Source organism: Coffea arabica, chromosome 5c, assembly GCF_036785885.1.
Source record: "Coffea arabica cultivar ET-39 chromosome 5c, Coffea Arabica ET-39 HiFi, whole genome shotgun sequence".
In the NCBI taxonomy this organism is placed as follows: domain Eukaryota; kingdom Viridiplantae; phylum Streptophyta; class Magnoliopsida; order Gentianales; family Rubiaceae; genus Coffea; species Coffea arabica.
This window is the reverse complement of record NC_092319.1, coordinates 27,809,640-27,829,509: the sequence shown is the minus strand read 5'-3', so window position 1 is coordinate 27,829,509 and position 19,870 is coordinate 27,809,640.

Below are 19,870 nucleotides of genomic sequence, written 5' to 3'. Positions count from 1 at the left end.
GAACTTACTCTTGAATTCTTGAGTTCATTGCTTAGGATTCAAATCTGACTTTATCGATTAGTTTGTTCCCTAATCGTGGTGTCTCTTCTTCCATCTTTATTTGCTTAAGGTTGTTGATTGCCTTTGTGTGTCAGAGGTCTTGAGTTCATGAGAACAATCGAGTTCAATTTCCATTGGGAGAAAAGGTCCAACTCTGATAATTACAAGGTTGGGAGGTTCTAGGAGGGTCTTCCCCTAGGGTTGCTCATCATTATTCTTTTTGTCGCGCCCCATTTTTTGATAAATAAATAAAATGGTTTGAAAAATGGATTTTGTGATGATTGGAAAATGAATCGTGATTTAAAAGAAAAATGAATGGGTCTAAATGGGGGTTTGAGAATGCGACGACTTGACCCAAAATTATAGTTTAAAAAGGGTTTTTGAAAAAATGGGAGTCGCCACTTGGTAATGAGTTAAGGTGTACCAAGTCACCTAAAAACGGATTTTTTAGGAAAAATAGGAAAAAGTAGTGAGAAACCCTTTTTAAACGACTCCTAATCTACGTAAACCAATGAAAAAGGTTCGGGAGTCACATTTGACAAAGGGGAAGGCAAGGATAAAATCCAAGGCACCCCTTTGACCTAGCCAAGGCTAGTTGCATGATTTAATCAAAGATTTTCTTGTTTTAACTAAAGAATTTATTACATTTGGATGCACTACATGAATGCAAAAAGAAGGAAAAAATGCAAACCTAAATTCTAAAATGTCTCTTGTAAGGTTTTTGGTCCCAAACCACATGAATTGTGGCGGCCAACAAAGGAAAACCTCATAGAGGTCGATTAATGCAAATGAGAGTTCAAATTCAAGTGTGCAAGTGTGAAAGTGTATGAAAGATGCAAGAAATGTAAGTGCAAGTGTGCGAATGTATAAAAAGGTGCATGTGTGAAATTGTATAAAATTCAAGTGTTTTTTGTGTGCAAATGTGTGAAAATAGAATAATAGATATATAAGGTAAAGTGGAATTTCATTTGTGAGGTGGAAATGAGCACGTGATAGGAAAATGTAGTGAGAAAGTATGGTTTGAGAAATGTGCAAAATTGTGGTTAAAAAGTGTATGGATGTGATAAAAATGAAAGTATGACCCTAGGGGAATGCAACAAGTCGGGTACAGGGGTTGATTCCTAACTTTTCGACTTCTATTTTCCCTTTGATTAGAAGGCGAAACTAGCGTGCTAAGGCTATCGAGTAGCCACACTCGCTCGTTTCCCTTATCGGAGGGGACACTCAAGCAAATGTACCCTAACTAGCATGAAATGCAAGACTTAAAGTGAAGGGGAAAGGTTTAAAGGAGCATGCCAAATGATAAAACTAAGGAAAACTACATGATATGTAGTGAACATGCAAATAATGCCCTAATGAAAAGGAAATGGACCTATTGGGTCTAGCGTTGGACTAGCCCTCTATGAGTTCCTACTAGCGTTGGACTAGTGGAACGGAACAATGAACCACAGCTAGCGTTGGACTAGTGTGGTGGCGTATAAGGGCCACAACTAGCGTTGGACTAGCGTGGTGACGTGCATTCATCCATCACATTCATTCAAGGCTATGGAAAGCGAGTAGGCATATCAAAATTCATAAACACGTAGCATGTAACACTTAGCATGCTCGACTAGATGCAAGACCCTAATAAAGCAAGTAACACGTAGCACATGGGCTGACCAAGCTAATGAACCTATTACATTCACTAACTAAAACAAAAGGGGGAAGAGGGAGAATGGACCAAATTGCTCGCCAAAACCCTATCTATTACAAGCCAAGAGGTGTACACATACCCCATAAAGAATAACTTAAATAAAAGAAAAAGTAGATGAAATAAATGCAAGGAATTAAGGGAAGGCAAGTAAAGCAAAGTAGACATGCATATTCACATAACACGTAGGAGCACGTAGGAAAAATAAAATCAAGGAGATAGAGGTTACCTCCCTTGAGTTGTGAAATGAAAAGAATATTAGCTTCAAAACAATAAAAGGGTCAAGGCACCAATCTATTTGGCAAATAATCACAAATGATAAAAATAAGCATGAATTTGAATCAATTGAATCATGTCAACAAACCACATTTAAGAAGTCAAAAGAAAAAGGGACTTAATTGCAAAAATGAACAAAGTTTTGGGGTCAAAATTAAAGAAAAATAAAGCTCAAGGACTCATTTGCAATTAAAGTAAGGACCCAACTGACAGCATTGAAAGTTTGTAGGGCCATAGTGTAGTTAAGAAGAAATCCAGGGACTGATTTGCAAATATGGTTACCAGATCCTTAGTCAGATAGGCCATTGGGCCTTTGTATTTATTTTCGTGGGCTAAGACTTCCCAAGCCCAACCGAAAAACCCAGGGTAAAAGAAGTGGGCCAGTCTATTATTTTGACACAAAGATTAATCAACAAAATTGGTGGACTTCTCCCCCCTAGCCCAAACCAGAGCCCAAAAGAATAATAAACTAAACCCAAATCAAAACAGATAGACTCACCATCAAAACCCAACCAAAAAAAGTGTTAGATGTCAATCTTCTAAGCCCAAATCAAAACCCAGAAAACAAGTCAACAACCCATTTCTAAAACCCAAGCAAAATAACCTCTCAATCCACAACACTTATTTCACTAAACCCAACAAGATGAACAAATCAATTAAAATCATTAAGCCACAATTATGACCCATAAACAAGAACTAATCAAGCCCAAAAGGCTACTTAAGAAAAATGAGATGATGATTAAAATTCAAAAGGATGAGGTAAGTTCAACCTTTCTAATCTTTGGATCATATCAGAATGAGGGGAGAACTTGAGGGGTTCAAATGCAACAAAACAGGGATCTAATTGAAGGAATTACAACAGTTTCGGGGGGCAAATTATGAAGTTCTAACAACTTTGGGGTTATATCACAGCGGAAGCAAAAACGGAGGGGCTAAGAATGCAATTTTAGACAATTGATTGTCTTCTCCACCGAGTTCGATATCAGTTTAGCATTTTAGCTCCCTTTTTGGGCAGCAATACCAGGAAATCTGGTTTCAATTGCAATCAGTCCCAACATGTAACAAAATTCGCCTAAGCGAAAGCTTTATCTCCAAATATTAATTCGGAGTAGAACAGAAAAACAGAAAATGCAAAAACACCAATTCATCAGAGTTTCTCAAATGCAAAGAATTGAACTTGCTAACATGTCCAGTTTCTTCACGCAAAAATTGCAGACAAGTTGTCTTTCAATTAAGAATCTTAGTTGGGCATTTCATCGAACAGGTCAGGTGCATTAAAATTTCATCGGATTTTTGTTTGAATTGAAGTGTAACTAAGCCCCAAAAACTTGTCAAAAACCAAGGAAATTCAGTCCAATCAAGCACGTAGAACATGTATGTTCGAAATTGTGAACAATCCGTAGGCAATTTGCAATACACAATTCCTGGTTCTGAGAATCTTAAGGGCCTCAACTTGAACCAGCAAAGGAAATAAAATCTGTTCAAGTTGCTGCAACAAAGAATGCATGGAGACAGCCATAGGTGCACATAAACACACGAGAGAAAACAAAATGGACACAGCAAGCATCAAAACATTTTCTGCAATTCGGATGCAGGATTCCCATGTAATCTTCAAACACAAGACCAGCTAATTCATCATTCAGCCCCCTTAACAAACTGTACACTTCAATAATCACAGCCCAAACATGATCCCATCGTTGATTATAAGTCACAGACTTGTGTTGAAAGTATGACGAAAAGGCAAGAGAAATAACAAAGAAACTTTAAAATCTTCAATTCCTTTTAAAATTCTGATCAAGAAAGGAAAATCATACCAATGCTACAAACTTACTCGCATTCAGACATTGAACTCGAAATGAGGGGTCAGGGGAGAGGCTACACATACTAAGAGTGAAAACTACAGCCAGAGCTATGACAACCTTAGCTAACGTTTCAAAACGCAGCACCGAGTATTGAACAAATGCCCTGTTACGGCCTGCTGTTAGATCACTTGGGCGAATCCTTTGCTCAAATGAGGTCATGGTTGGCCCCAAAAATTATCAAAGAAACCAGAAATTTCAAGCTGATCAACAAACGCATAAAACCAATCACTGAAATCATTATCTTGCTCACAGAACCCAAATGCTAAGAAAACAGGAAATTCTTTTTCATCCAATCATAATAATAAGAAAACTCAAATTTCAGCATCCTGAACTTCCTAAGCAAAAAGGGCTAAACAAGTAAACATAACCGTAGCACAATCAACCACATTAGCTAAGACAAACAGAACCATTACAGAAGCCCACATTTTGTACAATTTTGACCAGGTCTGAAATGAAACTTTAATTCCCCGCACAAATCATCATTTAAGGGGAATTTTTTAGTTGAGCATTTTGTCAAGCACTACATAGACATGGAGGATTTTAGCAATTTTCTGCACAAGGGATGGAAATCAGAGCCCAAAATCATCAATAACACAAAGGGATTCTAATCCAGTCAACATACAAAGCGTGCGTATGGACAATCAACATAAAATTGAAACAAAATGCCCACGGCAAACCCATTTCAGAAGTTTGAGAGAAACTGAAATTTAAAGAGGATAACTTACCGGTCTCTTAATTTCTGAAATTGGATTGAATCTGGAGGAGGGGGTGGCACTGATGGTAGACCGCTCTGTGGAGATGGCAGTAGAAGCCCCTGCCGCTTCGCTGGCTACGGTGGCAGCGACGGACGCGGACTGGTGGTGGTCGACGAACAGCAGCAGCAGCACCGTGGAGTACTTGTTTGCCCTGGTCTTGATCATCGGAAATGAGATTCGAGTCCGCTGTTTTTGGTCCAAGCTCTTTCGATTGTGTCTTCAGCCAACCATTTGGATTCTCCCCTTCGTTTCTCCTCTGTCCAGCCGCCCCTCTCTGCCCTTTTTCTTTTTCATCCGCTAAAAACCCCCCCCTTTTGGCCTTTTTTTGCCCCCCGACGGGCTCTCTGTCTTTCGTTTTTTTTCGTCCGATCCTCCTAGCCTCTCCTTGTTTGCGGCTCTTTCACTCTCCCCAGTCAGACGAAACTCCCTTCCTTCTTTCTAGCCGCCACTCTATTTTCTAGATTTCCTCTGTTTTCAAATCTTCCGTAGCTCCATTTTCCTTTTCTTCATCCGCTGGGCCTTTTCTTTTTTTCCTATAGTTTTTCCATTTCTTTCTGGCCGATTGACCTTAGCCGCCGTCGGCCTCTGTTGCCCTTTTTCCCGCAGCCGCAACTCCTTCGTTTTTTTTTTCCGCCCTTAGCCGACCTCCTCTCATTCGTTGCAGTTTTTCCTTTTTTTTCTCTAGTCCGCCGTCCCCTGTTTTTCCTTTGTTGCTCTGTTCTTTTCCTTTCTTTTTTTCCTGTCCGAAGCCTTCACTCTTTTTCTTTTTCTTTTTCAGATTTTGCGGCCGTCAACTCCCCCAGCTCTCTATCCCTCTTGCTCTCTCTCAAAACCTAGCTCCCTTCTAGATTCATCCCCCCTCCTTTTCTCTCTTGGCCCTCTAAATGTGTAACACCTAACCCCTTTGTTGTCCAACTAGAATGAAGACATTTGTCCCACATGCAAGATTTCACTTGTCATTTTTATTATTTCTCTTCTTTTTTCTTCTTTTGTTGCTTTTCCCTTTTTTGAAGAAATTCTAAAAATAAAAATAAAAATAAAACTAGAAACTAAAAACTAAAAAACGAACACGACAAATAAAAAACTAAAAATGAAATTACACCAAAAATTTGGTGTCTACAGTTTGCCCCTCTTTGTCTGAGTTTTGGAAAAACTTGAGACAAAGAAGTAGACACCAAATACTTACCTGTGTTAATCGGCTGCGAATGATTCCAACGATTGCTGCTCTTGAAACGAGGACTGACCTCTTTATCAAAATGTTGAAATGGGACTGACCCAAACAGAAATTTAAACGGGACTGACCCGAACAGAAATTTAAACGGGACTGACCCGAACAAGAATTTAAACGGGACTGACCCGAACAGAAATTTAAACGGGACTGACCCGAACAAGAATTTAAATGGGACTGACCCGAACAAGAATTTAAACGGGACTGACCCGAACAGAATTTAAACGGGACTGACCCGAACAGGAATTGAAACGGGACTGACCCGAACAGAATTTAAACAGGACTGACCCGAACAGAATTTAAACGGGACTGACCCGAACAAGAATTGAAACGGGACTGACCCGAACAGAATTTAAACGGGACTGACCCGAACAGAAATTAAACGGGACTGACCCGAACAGAAATTGAAACGGGACTGACCCGAACAGAATTTAAACGGGACTGACCCGAACAAGAATTTAAACGGGACTGACCCGAACAGAATTTAAACGGGACTGACCCGAACAGAATTTAAACGGGACTGGCCCGAACAAGAATTTAAACGGGACTGACCCGAACAGAAATTTAAATGGGACTGACCCGAACAGAAATTTAAACGGGACTGACCCGAACAGAAATTGAAACGAGACTGACCCGAACAGAATTTAAACGGGACTGACCCGAACAGAATTTAAACGGGACTGACCCGAACAGAATTTAAACGGGACTGACCCGAACAGAAATTTAAACGGGACTGGCCCGAACAAGAATTTAAACGGGACTGACCCGAACAGAACAGAAATTTAAACGGGACTGACCCGAACAGGAATTTAAACGGGACTGACCCGAACAGAATAAAAATCAGATGAATTGAAGTGAGATGGAGTGTTGGTGGGATTGACCCATGTTTATTGGTGATGCAAATGAAAGAAGTGAAATGAAGTGTTAATGGGACTGACCAATGTTTGTTAGAGATGCAAATGAAATGCTCCCTAGTGGGACCGACCCACGGCTAGTGATGATGAAATGCTCACTGACGGGACTAATCTCACGCTCCAGTGGCTGTTAAAATGAAATGTCTTGGCAATCGGACAGTGGGATCAAACCCGAGCCTGCCGTGATGAACTTGATATGATTTTTGATTTTTTTTTTTTTGATTTTTTTTTTGATTTTTTTTTTTTTGATTTTTGATTTTTCGATATTTTTTTTGATTTTTTTTTTGATTTTTTTTTTTTTTGATTTTGATTGAGAAACTTTCCAAAGATAATTTGTCCCAGTATAATGAAATGGTCAGTGGGAATCGGTCAGTGGTATAAAAACATGGTCAGCGGGATAAAACCCGGTCCTGACGAAGTTGGCGGGATGAAACCCGGTCCTAACATTCATTGGTCAGCGGGATTAGACCCGGTCCTGCCATTCATTGGTCAGCGGGATTAGACCAGGTCCTGCCATTCATTGGTCAGCGGGATTAGACCCGGTCCTGCCATTCATTGGTCAGCGGGATTAGACCCGGTCCTGCCATTCATTTGGTCAGCGGGATAAAACCCGGTCCTGCCATTCATTTGGTCAGCGGGATTAGACCCAAGCCTGCCCAATGGAAAGTTGGCGGCACGAAATCCAGGCCCAACGAGATTTTTGTGGGGTTGGCGGCACGAAACTCAGGCCCAACGTGATTTTTAGGATGCTGGCGGCACGAAATCCAGGCCCAACGTGATTTTTAGGATGTTGGCGGCACGAAATCCAGGCCCAACGAGATTTTTGAGATGTTGACGGCACCAAGTCCAGGCCCAACTTGATATTTGGAATGTTGGCGGCACGAAATTCAGGCCCAACGTGATTTTTAAGATGTTGGCGGCACGAAATCCAGGCCCAACGAGATTTTTAAGATGTTGGCGGCACCAAGTCCAGGCCCAACGTGATTTTTGTGGGGTTGGCGGCACGAAACTCAGGCCCAACGGGATGTTTGTGAAGTTGGCGGCACCAAATCCAGGCCCAACTTGATGTTTGGAAGAAATTGAATTTGATTTGTCAAAAAAAAAACAAGCAATTAAATTTGATTTTCCAAGAAACAAGAATTTGAACTTGATTTTTTTGATTTTTCTGATTTTTCCTTTTAATTTTTTTCCTTCCTTTCGGATATTTCCGAGAGAAATTTTTCAAAATAATTTGCCCCAGTGTCGGGTCCATTTTTCTCTCCTTCTTCTTGCTTTTCTTTGCAGTATCAGCCTTCCGCCTCACTGGATGCTTTTCGTCATTTTGAACCATGAATACCTGCACAGGGGGAATTAACAAAGCATGACATGCACTTAAATTCCATGAAAAGAGCAGCGGGATTGATTCGAAAAATGTTATTATTTGATTTTTGGACGAAAATCTCAAATGTATTACAAAAAAAATTTGCCCCAGTATGGGCTTATTTCATAAAATCTCACAAATAAAATTTTGCCCCAGTGTGGGCTCCCTTGATTGCAAAAAATTGTTCAGATGATCTCCCATTTATTTGGACAAAGAAAAACCGCACTTTCTAAAATTTAGAAAAGAATGCACATATACAACAATGTGAAGAAACTTTAAACGTCAAGTTTGAACTCATGCAGAAATTTCATGATGAATCCCTCAAAGTAACACCAAGTTCAAGAAGTTTTCTTCCTCCCTTTTAGCATCGGTGCTTAAGATAACAGGTCACCACCTTCTGGTTAGCCCATCTTTCAAGACTAATCAAATGGGCGTTATTTCTGACTTGGAAGTGACTAAAGGAAATGGAAGGCCAAAACTTGTCTTATTTTGTGCCCCAATTGTATGTAATCTATTCAATATCACATCGTAGTGAAAGCAAAGAGTTTGTCACTCTTATTTCTTAAGAAAATTTAGTCAAAGTATGAGCTTTGTAGGCTTGCAACAACATGGGTAGAAGAGATAGCTAAACCTGTGAAAACTGGTTATACTCCCATGATCACAAATGATTGATGGATTTCTTACGAGCGTAATCCTTACTTTGGATTGCCATGAAGGAATAAGTCAACGATGGACTTTGTTAGCTTGTAATGTAGCTTGAAAACGATAGTTAAAGAAATAAGATTTTCAAGGACATTGCACTGAAGATCGCTCTTTTCCCAAAATTGCACCTATTTTGAACTTCAAAGATTTCAGACTTTGTTTGCATTTTTCTCATCATTTCACCAGGGGTTTCAGAGTCGATTTTTGCATTTTCTTTTCTTGTTTTGTTTTCTCGCTTTCCTTTTCTTTTCCCTCGAGCTGATGGGTTTTCACATGGTGAGTAGCGTCAACCTCATACTCAAGCAATTTAGAAATACAGCTAAAATTTTCCGACATCAGAAATTTTCTTATCATGGTCATTGTAAAGAACAGAAGTCAGGACTTTTGGCTTTTGTAATGGGGTCAGATGGGGTGCTTAGAAAAGTTAAGGCTTGAAAGCAGATTTCAAGAATGGTTTAAGTAATCTGAGATCGCGTTGTTACGCCAACCCCATTTTAGGGTTAAATCAGAATTTGCCCCAATTTATGCTCAATTGAGGCTTTTTCTCTTTCGTTTTCTTTCTTTTTCTTTCTTTTTCGGCCTTCTGCCATTCTTTTGAACTTTCACAAAATTTGCCCCAGTTTATTTGTAAACTGAGGTTCTCATTTCTTCTTTTGTCTTTTCATTTTGTGGCTTTTCGCTTTTTCACTTCTTGAAATTTTCCTTTTCAACTCAAACTTGCCCCAGTGTGGGGTTTGCGATTCTCAGGGGTTGCCAAACGAAATAATTTATTTTGATGGCTCAAAAGGGATAACTAGGGATAGAATGTTTGACTGGAAAAGAAGAGGGCCTGACTTTTGTTCCGTCCCTTACAATAATTCTGAAAGGAAACTTTCATTAATGCGAAAATTTTTTGCATGTATCTGAATTAATTGACTGAAGAAGACTCTTGTTCATCCATATTTGTGAAACATAGACGATCCACGAGGACAAAACTCTTTTCTTTCTTTTCTTTTTTTTCTTTTTTTTTCTTCTTTTTTCCAAAATTGGACCCCAAGTGGAATCAAATTTTCCCAATTTGCGATTCCCTCCTTATTCTAGCATTTTTATTTTCCCTTTTTCTTTTTCCTCTTTTTTTTTTTTTTTTTAAAATTCCCCAATCTCCTTCCCCAATGTGGGGTGCGATCATATGTGCACTCGAAAAGAACCACCAATTTTTAGCTCAAATGAGGGTGCAAGGGATGATCAGTATTTAGGTTGTAGAAATGACGGCCAAAGCATCATTCTTACACTTCATGACAATCAACGTAACGCAATGCTCATTGAAAATCCACTCCCTTTTGATATTTGAAAATTTTCCAATGAAGGGTAGTGATCATTAGGGTTCTTATTTGAAACGAAATTATTCTTTTAAAGGCTCAAATGGGGGAGCAAATGATAAAATGTGTATAGGTGGAGAAATGAATGCTCAAAGTATCATTCCAAATTTTCAAAACAAACAAGTATAATGTACATTTTTGCTTTCACTTAGATGTGAATCGAATATAATTAGACACAGTGGACACTTTTCAAGCAAAGATTGCCCCAATTTGCAAATTATCAATCAATGTGACTGATTTTATTTTGGGGTTGAATGAAATGGGCAAAATATGAATTGTATAGTGAATTGTACAGTGAAGGAGAAAATGTATCTCATGAGGCCTTTGGAGTGACTATTCACCCCTTTCTCTTTTTTTAGCACTCTTATTGGATGACTCGGATCAACAATCCGGTGTACGTAAGGATTTTTGAAAGCAGACACTTATGAATTTTCAGGCCAGAGGTCGAAAAAATCTCAATTTGGTCTTATTTCTTAAAATTCATCATGAAATCTCCAATGAGCAAAAGAATGAAATGTACATGAATATACACAAAACAATAATTGTCCAAAACTTTATTACTAACAAGATTAAAACAAAATTTGTCGTTCAATTATAATACAATGAGAAGAGAGAAACTTGTAAAGAGCTCCACATATACACTTTTCATCTCATTTTCTTTTTCATCTCATTTTCTTTTGGAACAAAATGTTTTAACAAATCAAAAAAACAGAATTTTCCTTTGAAAAAAATAATTACAAAATCTCTCAGAGGCTTTAGCGTAGAGCTTTCAGATAGATCATTTATGTTTTCATTGTAGGATCTGCCCAAGAATCACACAATACTTGCAATTTTGACACTTTATTAGATTAGAAGTGTCATCAGATATAGAAAAATATTTTCCCTTTTATTGAAGTGTTTTTTATGAATGCAAGGGAAGGGGGAAAACAAAAGAAAAATACCCTGAGTTAGTAAGAAAGAATATAAAATCGGTATGCATGTCCTATGGGGGGGCCCTTTTATGCCAAGGGTAGGCCTAGCATGAAAATGCAATCCTCTGAGGTAGGCACTATACCATACCTGATGGATCTGATCAAAAAATAATTTTGAAAAATTGGGTCAATTGGAGTGACGAGAGATATTTTGTCAAAATGAGGTCAACGTCCGAATGGATTGATCACTTTTGATCGATACGAGAGTTTGCAAAAACGCACGGGTTTGACTTTGACGAACTTCCTATCGAAGAGATTGGAATTCATTGACCAAATCGTTTCAGTGAAAAACCCCAACTGATCAAATGGCTGGATGCAATGGATGATTTTCTCAAAATCGACTAGGTTTTCCATTTTGAAATTCGTCATTGAAACCCTACTCGGTCAAATGGGTTGAACGAAATTGACAATTTTATTTAAAATCGACCGCATTACCCTAAAAAAGGGAATCGGGTCAAATGAATTGAGTGAAATTTAAAAACTTACTCAAAATTGACCGAATGATTCTAAAAAAGGGATTTGGTCAAATGAAATCGAGAATTTATTCAAAATTGACCGGATCGCCCTAAAAGAGTAAACTGGTCAAATGAATCGGACGAAATTAATGATTTACTCGAAATCGATAAGATCGCCCTAAGAATGGAAAAATTGGTGATTTATTCAGAAAATCGATTAGATTGCCCTAAAAATGGGTGAATTGGCCAAATGAAACGAAATGAAGATTTATTCAAAAATCGACCAGATGACCCTAAAAAGGGTAAATTGGTCAAATGAATTGACGATTTATTCAAAATCGACCAGGTGACCCTAAAAAGGGTAAATTGGTCAAATAACCCTAAAAAGGGTAAATTGGTCAAATGACCCTAAAAAAGGGTAAATTGGTCGAATGAATTGACGATTTATTCAAAATCGACCAGGTGACCCTAAAAAGGGTAAATTGGTCAAATGACCCTAAAAAGGGTAAATTGGTCAAATGACCCTAAAAAGGGTAAATTGGTCAAATGAATTGACGATTTATTCAAAATCGACCAGGTGACCCTAAAAAGGGTAAATTAGTCAAATGAATGGTTTATTCAAAATTGATTATGAATTGACAAAAATGGATCGATTGAATCGGCCGGCCATTGGTGGTTTCAGAAAATTAGTCTATGAGCCTTCTAAAATCACTATTTGGCCTCAATTTATTTATCGTCTCAATGATAAGGAATTATTTGTGAATTTCTTCAAATTAATGTCCTTTACGCAAGGGATTTTTACCAATTTTGATAAAATGGCCAAAAAGTGATTATTAGATGCTCATATTCCAAAGATCACTCTACGAAAATGATTGGATCCTACCTTACCATGTGCACTACCCCTTTGGATGGTACAAAATGTAAACGTGCAAGTCTCGTTGGATTAAGTATCCGAGACACAAGGCGGCTTATTCCTAACACGGGATCCCCTAAATGGCATTCCCTTTCTAGGGTTGTGCATGATGCCATTTATTAAAGCGATGTAAATATGCAATCCGAAATGAAACGTGACCTAAGGAACCCTTTATTTGCCAGAGTAGGCCTAAAATGGTATGGCATTATTAATTTATGAACAAAATGTACCACAATTTTCAAACGTGCAATAGCCTATCTACAAGGGTAGGTCCTAAAAGGAGGTCATGCCAGACCTCTTATTTCCTAACGTCTGTGAATGCAAAAGATAAGAAACAAGGAAGCGTTAGGTCAACACATAATCACATAACACGTTGGATAATTAGATGATACAAAAGCAACAAAGAAATAAGGAAAGAGGGTGGGATCCCTCCCCTCGTGCATGGTGTCCCTAATAGAGTAAGGTCGACTCTACCTTAGGCAATTCTAAAATGGATGCATGAGGTTGGGGTTCACTAATGCATCTAGACTCGATAAGTCATAGGTCCCCAAGCCTTCAGACTCGTGACCAAGGGTCATCACTCCCAAGGCCCTTTGTCGGTGGCTCGAGCGATTCCCCAAACACCGCTACGCACACGTCGTGTTACGGCCGCATGTTTGAGTGAATCTATAAAAAACCTCAACCTTCGACTAAAAACTAAGGATATTAACCCAAAGTTTAAAGCGGAAGAGTGAGTGACCCATTGGATCGTGCTACGCACACGTCGTGTTACGATCACACGTCCAAGTGGGTCTCCTAATCCTAACAGGGTGGAGTGGCGTGACAAGCCACTAAAAAGAAAATAAAGAGGGATGAATAATAAAGCGTATGCGCGTATGATAGTGCACGTTTTGGAGGGGAGGGATCGAGAACCCACGCAAGGCTCTAAGGTAGAATCCCCTCCCAAATGCAATGCAAAACGCGGAATCACATACAAACATCCATTCATCAAAACAATCGTAGGCGAACGTGTGAGGAAGTGAGTTGATACGCGAAATGCAAAAATCTTAGAAAAGGGAAAAATGCAACCGTAAACATCTAATGTAATAAATAAAAAGGTTTAAAAGAAGAAAAAGATTGATTAAATCAAATTTGCTCGGACTCTCGAATGTCCCCAGTGGAGTCGCCAACTGTCGCGCCCCATTTTTTGATAAATAAATAAAATGGTTTGAAAAATGGATTTTGTGATGATTGGAAAATGAATCGTGATTTAAAAGAAAAATGAATGGGTCTAAATGGGGGTTTGAGAATGCGACGACTTGACCCAAAATTATAGTTTAAAAAGGGTTTTTGAAAAAATGGGAGTCGCCACTTGGTAATGAGTTAAGGTGTACCAAGTCACCTAAAAACGGATTTTTTAGGAAAAATAGGAAAAAGTAGTGAGAAACCCTTTTTAAACGACTCCTAATCTACGTAAACCAATGAAAAAGGTTCGGGAGTCACATTTGACAAAGGGGAAGGCAAGGATAAAATCCAAGGCACCCCTTTGACCTAGCCAAGGCTAGTTGCATGATTTAATCAAAGATTTTCTTGTTTTAACTAAAGAATTTATTACATTTGGATGCACTACATGAATGCAAAAAGAAGGAAAAAATGCAAACCTAAATTCTAAAATGTCTCTTGTAAGGTTTTTGGTCCCAAACCACATGAATTGTGGCGGCCAACAAAGGAAAACCTCATAGAGGTCGATTAATGCAAATGAGAGTTCAAATTCAAGTGTGCAAGTGTGAAAGTGTATGAAAGATGCAAGAAATGTAAGTGCAAGTGTGCGAATGTATAAAAAGGTGCATGTGTGAAATTGTATAAAATTCAAGTGTTTTTTGTGTGCAAATGTGTGAAAATAGAATAATAGATATATAAGGTAAAGTGGAATTTCATTTGTGAGGTGGAAATGAGCACGTGATAGGAAAATGTAGTGAGAAAGTATGGTTTGAGAAATGTGCAAAATTGTGGTTAAAAAGTGTATGGATGTGATAAAAATGAAAGTATGACCCTAGGGGAATGCAACAAGTCGGGTACAGGGGTTGATTCCTAACTTTTCGACTTCTATTTTCCCTTTGATTAGAAGGCGAAACTAGCGTGCTAAGGCTATCGAGTAGCCACACTCGCTCGTTTCCCTTATCGGAGGGGACACTCAAGCAAATGTACCCTAACTAGCATGAAATGCAAGACTTAAAGTGAAGGGGAAAGGTTTAAAGGAGCATGCCAAATGATAAAACTAAGGAAAACTACATGATATGTAGTGAACATGCAAATAATGCCCTAATGAAAAGGAAATGGACCTATTGGGTCTAGCGTTGGACTAGCCCTCTATGAGTTCCTACTAGCGTTGGACTAGTGGAACGGAACAATGAACCACAGCTAGCGTTGGACTAGTGTGGTGGCGTATAAGGGCCACAACTAGCGTTGGACTAGCGTGGTGACGTGCATTCATCCATCACATTCATTCAAGGCTATGGAAAGCGAGTAGGCATATCAAAATTCATAAACACGTAGCATGTAACACTTAGCATGCTCGACTAGATGCAAGACCCTAATAAAGCAAGTAACACGTAGCACATGGGCTGACCAAGCTAATGAACCTATTACATTCACTAACTAAAACAAAAGGGGGAAGAGGGAGAATGGACCAAATTGCTCGCCAAAACCCTATCTATTACAAGCCAAGAGGTGTACACATACCCCATAAAGAATAACTTAAATAAAAGAAAAAGTAGATGAAATAAATGCAAGGAATTAAGGGAAGGCAAGTAAAGCAAAGTAGACATGCATATTCACATAACACGTAGGAGCACGTAGGAAAAATAAAATCAAGGAGATAGAGGTTACCTCCCTTGAGTTGTGAAATGAAAAGAATATTAGCTTCAAAACAATAAAAGGGTCAAGGCACCAATCTATTTGGCAAATAATCACAAATGATAAAAATAAGCATGAATTTGAATCAATTGAATCATGTCAACAAACCACATTTAAGAAGTCAAAAGAAAAAGGGACTTAATTGCAAAAATGAACAAAGTTTTGGGGTCAAAATTAAAGAAAAATAAAGCTCAAGGACTCATTTGCAATTAAAGTAAGGACCCAACTGACAGCATTGAAAGTTTGTAGGGCCATAGTGTAGTTAAGAAGAAATCCAGGGACTGATTTGCAAATATGGTTACCAGATCCTTAGTCAGATAGGCCATTGGGCCTTTGTATTTATTTTCGTGGGCTAAGACTTCCCAAGCCCAACCGAAAAACCCAGGGTAAAAGAAGTGGGCCAGTCTATTATTTTGACACAAAGATTAATCAACAAAATTGGTGGACTTCTCCCCCCTAGCCCAAACCAGAGCCCAAAAGAATAATAAACTAAACCCAAATCAAAACAGATAGACTCACCATCAAAACCCAACCAAAAAAAGTGTTAGATGTCAATCTTCTAAGCCCAAATCAAAACCCAGAAAACAAGTCAACAACCCATTTCTAAAACCCAAGCAAAATAACCTCTCAATCCACAACACTTATTTCACTAAACCCAACAAGATGAACAAATCAATTAAAATCATTAAGCCACAATTATGACCCATAAACAAGAACTAATCAAGCCCAAAAGGCTACTTAAGAAAAATGAGATGATGATTAAAATTCAAAAGGATGAGGTAAGTTCAACCTTTCTAATCTTTGGATCATATCAGAATGAGGGGAGAACTTGAGGGGTTCAAATGCAACAAAACAGGGATCTAATTGAAGGAATTACAACAGTTTCGGGGGGCAAATTATGAAGTTCTAACAACTTTGGGGTTATATCACAGCGGAAGCAAAAACGGAGGGGCTAAGAATGCAATTTTAGACAATTGATTGTCTTCTCCACCGAGTTCGATATCAGTTTAGCATTTTAGCTCCCTTTTTGGGCAGCAATACCAGGAAATCTGGTTTCAATTGCAATCAGTCCCAACATGTAACAAAATTCGCCTAAGCGAAAGCTTTATCTCCAAATATTAATTCGGAGTAGAACAGAAAAACAGAAAATGCAAAAACACCAATTCATCAGAGTTTCTCAAATGCAAAGAATTGAACTTGCTAACATGTCCAGTTTCTTCACGCAAAAATTGCAGACAAGTTGTCTTTCAATTAAGAATCTTAGTTGGGCATTTCATCGAACAGGTCAGGTGCATTAAAATTTCATCGGATTTTTGTTTGAATTGAAGTGTGACTAAGCCCCAAAAACTTGTCAAAAACCAAGGAAATTCAGTCCAATCAAGCACGTAGAACATGTATGTTCGAAATTGTGAACAATCCGTAGGCAATTTGCAATACACAATTCCTGGTTCTGAGAATCTTAAGGGCCTCAACTTGAACCAGCAAAGGAAATAAAATCTGTTCAAGTTGCTGCAACAAAGAATGCATGGAGACAGCCATAGGTGCACATAAACACACGAGAGAAAACAAAATGGACACAGCAAGCATCAAAACATTTTCTGCAATTCGGATGCAGGATTCCCATGTAATCTTCAAACACAAGACCAGCTAATTCATCATTCAGCCCCCTTAACAAACTGTACACTTCAATAATCACAGCCCAAACATGATCCCATCGTTGATTATAAGTCACAGACTTGTGTTGAAAGTATGACGAAAAGGCAAGAGAAATAACAAAGAAACTTTAAAATCTTCAATTCCTTTTAAAATTCTGATCAAGAAAGGAAAATCATACCAATGCTACAAACTTACTCGCATTCAGACATTGAACTCGAAATGAGGGGTCAGGGGAGAGGCTACACATACTAAGAGTGAAAACTACAACCAGAGCTATGACAACCTTAGCTAACGTTTCAAAACGCAGCACCGAGTATTGAACAAATGCCCTGTTACGGCCTGCTGTTAGATCACTTGGGCGAATCCTTTGCTCAAATGAGGTCATGGTTGGCCCCAAAAATTATCAAAGAAACCAGAAATTTCAAGCTGATCAACAAACGCATAAAACCAATCACTGAAATCATTATCTTGCTCACAGAACCCAAATGCTAAGAAAACAGGAAATTCTTTTTCATCCAATCATAATAATAAGAAAACTCAAATTTCAGCATCCTGAACTTCCTAAGCAAAAAGGGCTAAACAAGTAAACATAACCGTAGCACAATCAACCACATTAGCTAAGACAAACAGAACCATTACAGAAGCCCACATTTTGTACAATTTTGACCAGGTCTGAAATGAAACTTTAATTCCCCGCACAAATCATCATTTAAGGGGAATTTTTTAGTTGAGCATTTTGTCAAGCACTACATAGACATGGAGGATTTTAGCAATTTTCTGCACAAGGGATGGAAATCAGAGCCCAAAATCATCAATAACACAAAGGGATTCTAATCCAGTCAACATACAAAGCGTGCGTATGGACAATCAACATAAAATTGAAACAAAATGCCCACGGCAAACCCATTTCAGAAGTTTGAGAGAAACTGAAATTTAAAGAGGATAACTTACCGGTCTCTTAATTTCTGAAATTGGATTGAATCTGGAGGAGGGGGTGGCACTGATGGTAGACCGCTCTGTGGAGATGGCAGTAGAAGCCCCTGCCGCTTCGCTGGCTACGGTGGCAGCGACGGACGCGGACTGGTGGTGGTCGACGAACAGCAGCAGCAGCACCGTGGAGTACTTGTTTGCCCTGGTCTTGATCATCGGAAATGAGATTCGAGTCCGCTGTTTTTGGTCCAAGCTCTTTCGATTGTGTCTTCAGCCAACCATTTGGATTCTCCCCTTCGTTTCTCCTCTGTCCAGCCGCCCCTCTCTGCCCTTTTTCTTTTTCATCCGCTAAAAACCCCCCCCCTTTTGGCCTTTTTTTGCCCCCCGACGGGCTCTCTGTCTTTCGTTTTTTTTCGTCCGATCCTCCTAGCCTCTCCTTGTTTGCGGCTCTTTCACTCTCCCCAGTCAGACGAAACTCCCTTCCTTCTTTCTAGCCGCCACTCTATTTTCTAGATTTCCTCTGTTTTCAAATCTTCCGTAGCTCCATTTTCCTTTTCTTCATCCGCTGGGCCTTTTCTTTTTTTCCTATAGTTTTTCCATTTCTTTCTGGCCGATTGACCTTAGCCGCCGTCGGCCTCTGTTGCCCTTTTTCCCGCAGCCGCAACTCCTTCGTTTTTTTTTTCCGCCCTTAGCCGACCTCCTCTCATTCGTTGCAGTTTTTCCTTTTTTTTCTCTAGTCCGCCGTCCCCTGTTTTTCCTTTGTTGCTCTGTTCTTTTCCTTTCTTTTTTTCCTGTCCGAAGCCTTCACTCTTTTTCTTTTTCTTTTTCAGATTTTGCGGCCGTCAACTCCCCCAGCTCTCTATCCCTCTTGCTCTCTCTCAAAACCTAGCTCCCTTCTAGATTCATCCCCCCTCCTTTTCTCTCTTGGCCCTCTAAATGTGTAACACCTAACCCCTTTGTTGTCCAACTAGAATGAAGACATTTGTCCCACATGCAAGATTTCACTTGTCATTTTTATTATTTCTCTTCTTTTTTCTTCTTTTGTTGCTTTTCCCTTTTTTGAAGAAATTCTAAAAATAAAAATAAAAATAAAACTAGAAACTAAAAACTAAAAAACGAACACGACAAATAAAAAACTAAAAATGAAATTACACCAAAAATTTGGTGTCTACAGTTTTCTTTAATCAGTCCCAAAATCACACACAAAGAGTCTCATTACAATAGCCATTCAATAGGCTCAACGTCATACAATTACAAAACCATGCTATAGAAATGACCAGAAATAAGTTTTAAGGCAAATAGAAAAAAAACAGGTTCGATGTCTCTTAGCGTATCGGTCACAACCGAAGTTACACTTATCAGATTGGGGTGTAATTTATACCATTTTGAAGCTAAAATAAAGGGCTACAACTTTGATGGAGACCACTCAATCCAGTGCATATTGTATCCATATCAAATTCATCGTTTACAGAACAAGAATTTCACCATCAGGCTGGTTAACAGAACTGTATTCAACTGATAATAACTCAGGCTACAAAAGTTCGATTGAGGCATTTTCAAAGGCGTTGGAAAGATAAAACATATCACTACAACTTTCGTGTTTTGGCCAAAAGCTAATTCAATATGGATCATGGTGAAAACATGCGGTCAGAATGGTGAAATATCAAAACTGTCCACAGAGCTCTACCTATGGCAGTCAAGGGTATTTTTATCTTTTCACATGTTACAGTATTTGGATTGAGCTGAAATTTTGTAGGCAGATATAAAACATCATTTCCTACAACTTTCATGGTTTACGATAAGTCTAATTCAGCCTCCATCAAGGCCAAACAGAACCGATCAGAGCAGGGTAAGATGAAAACACAA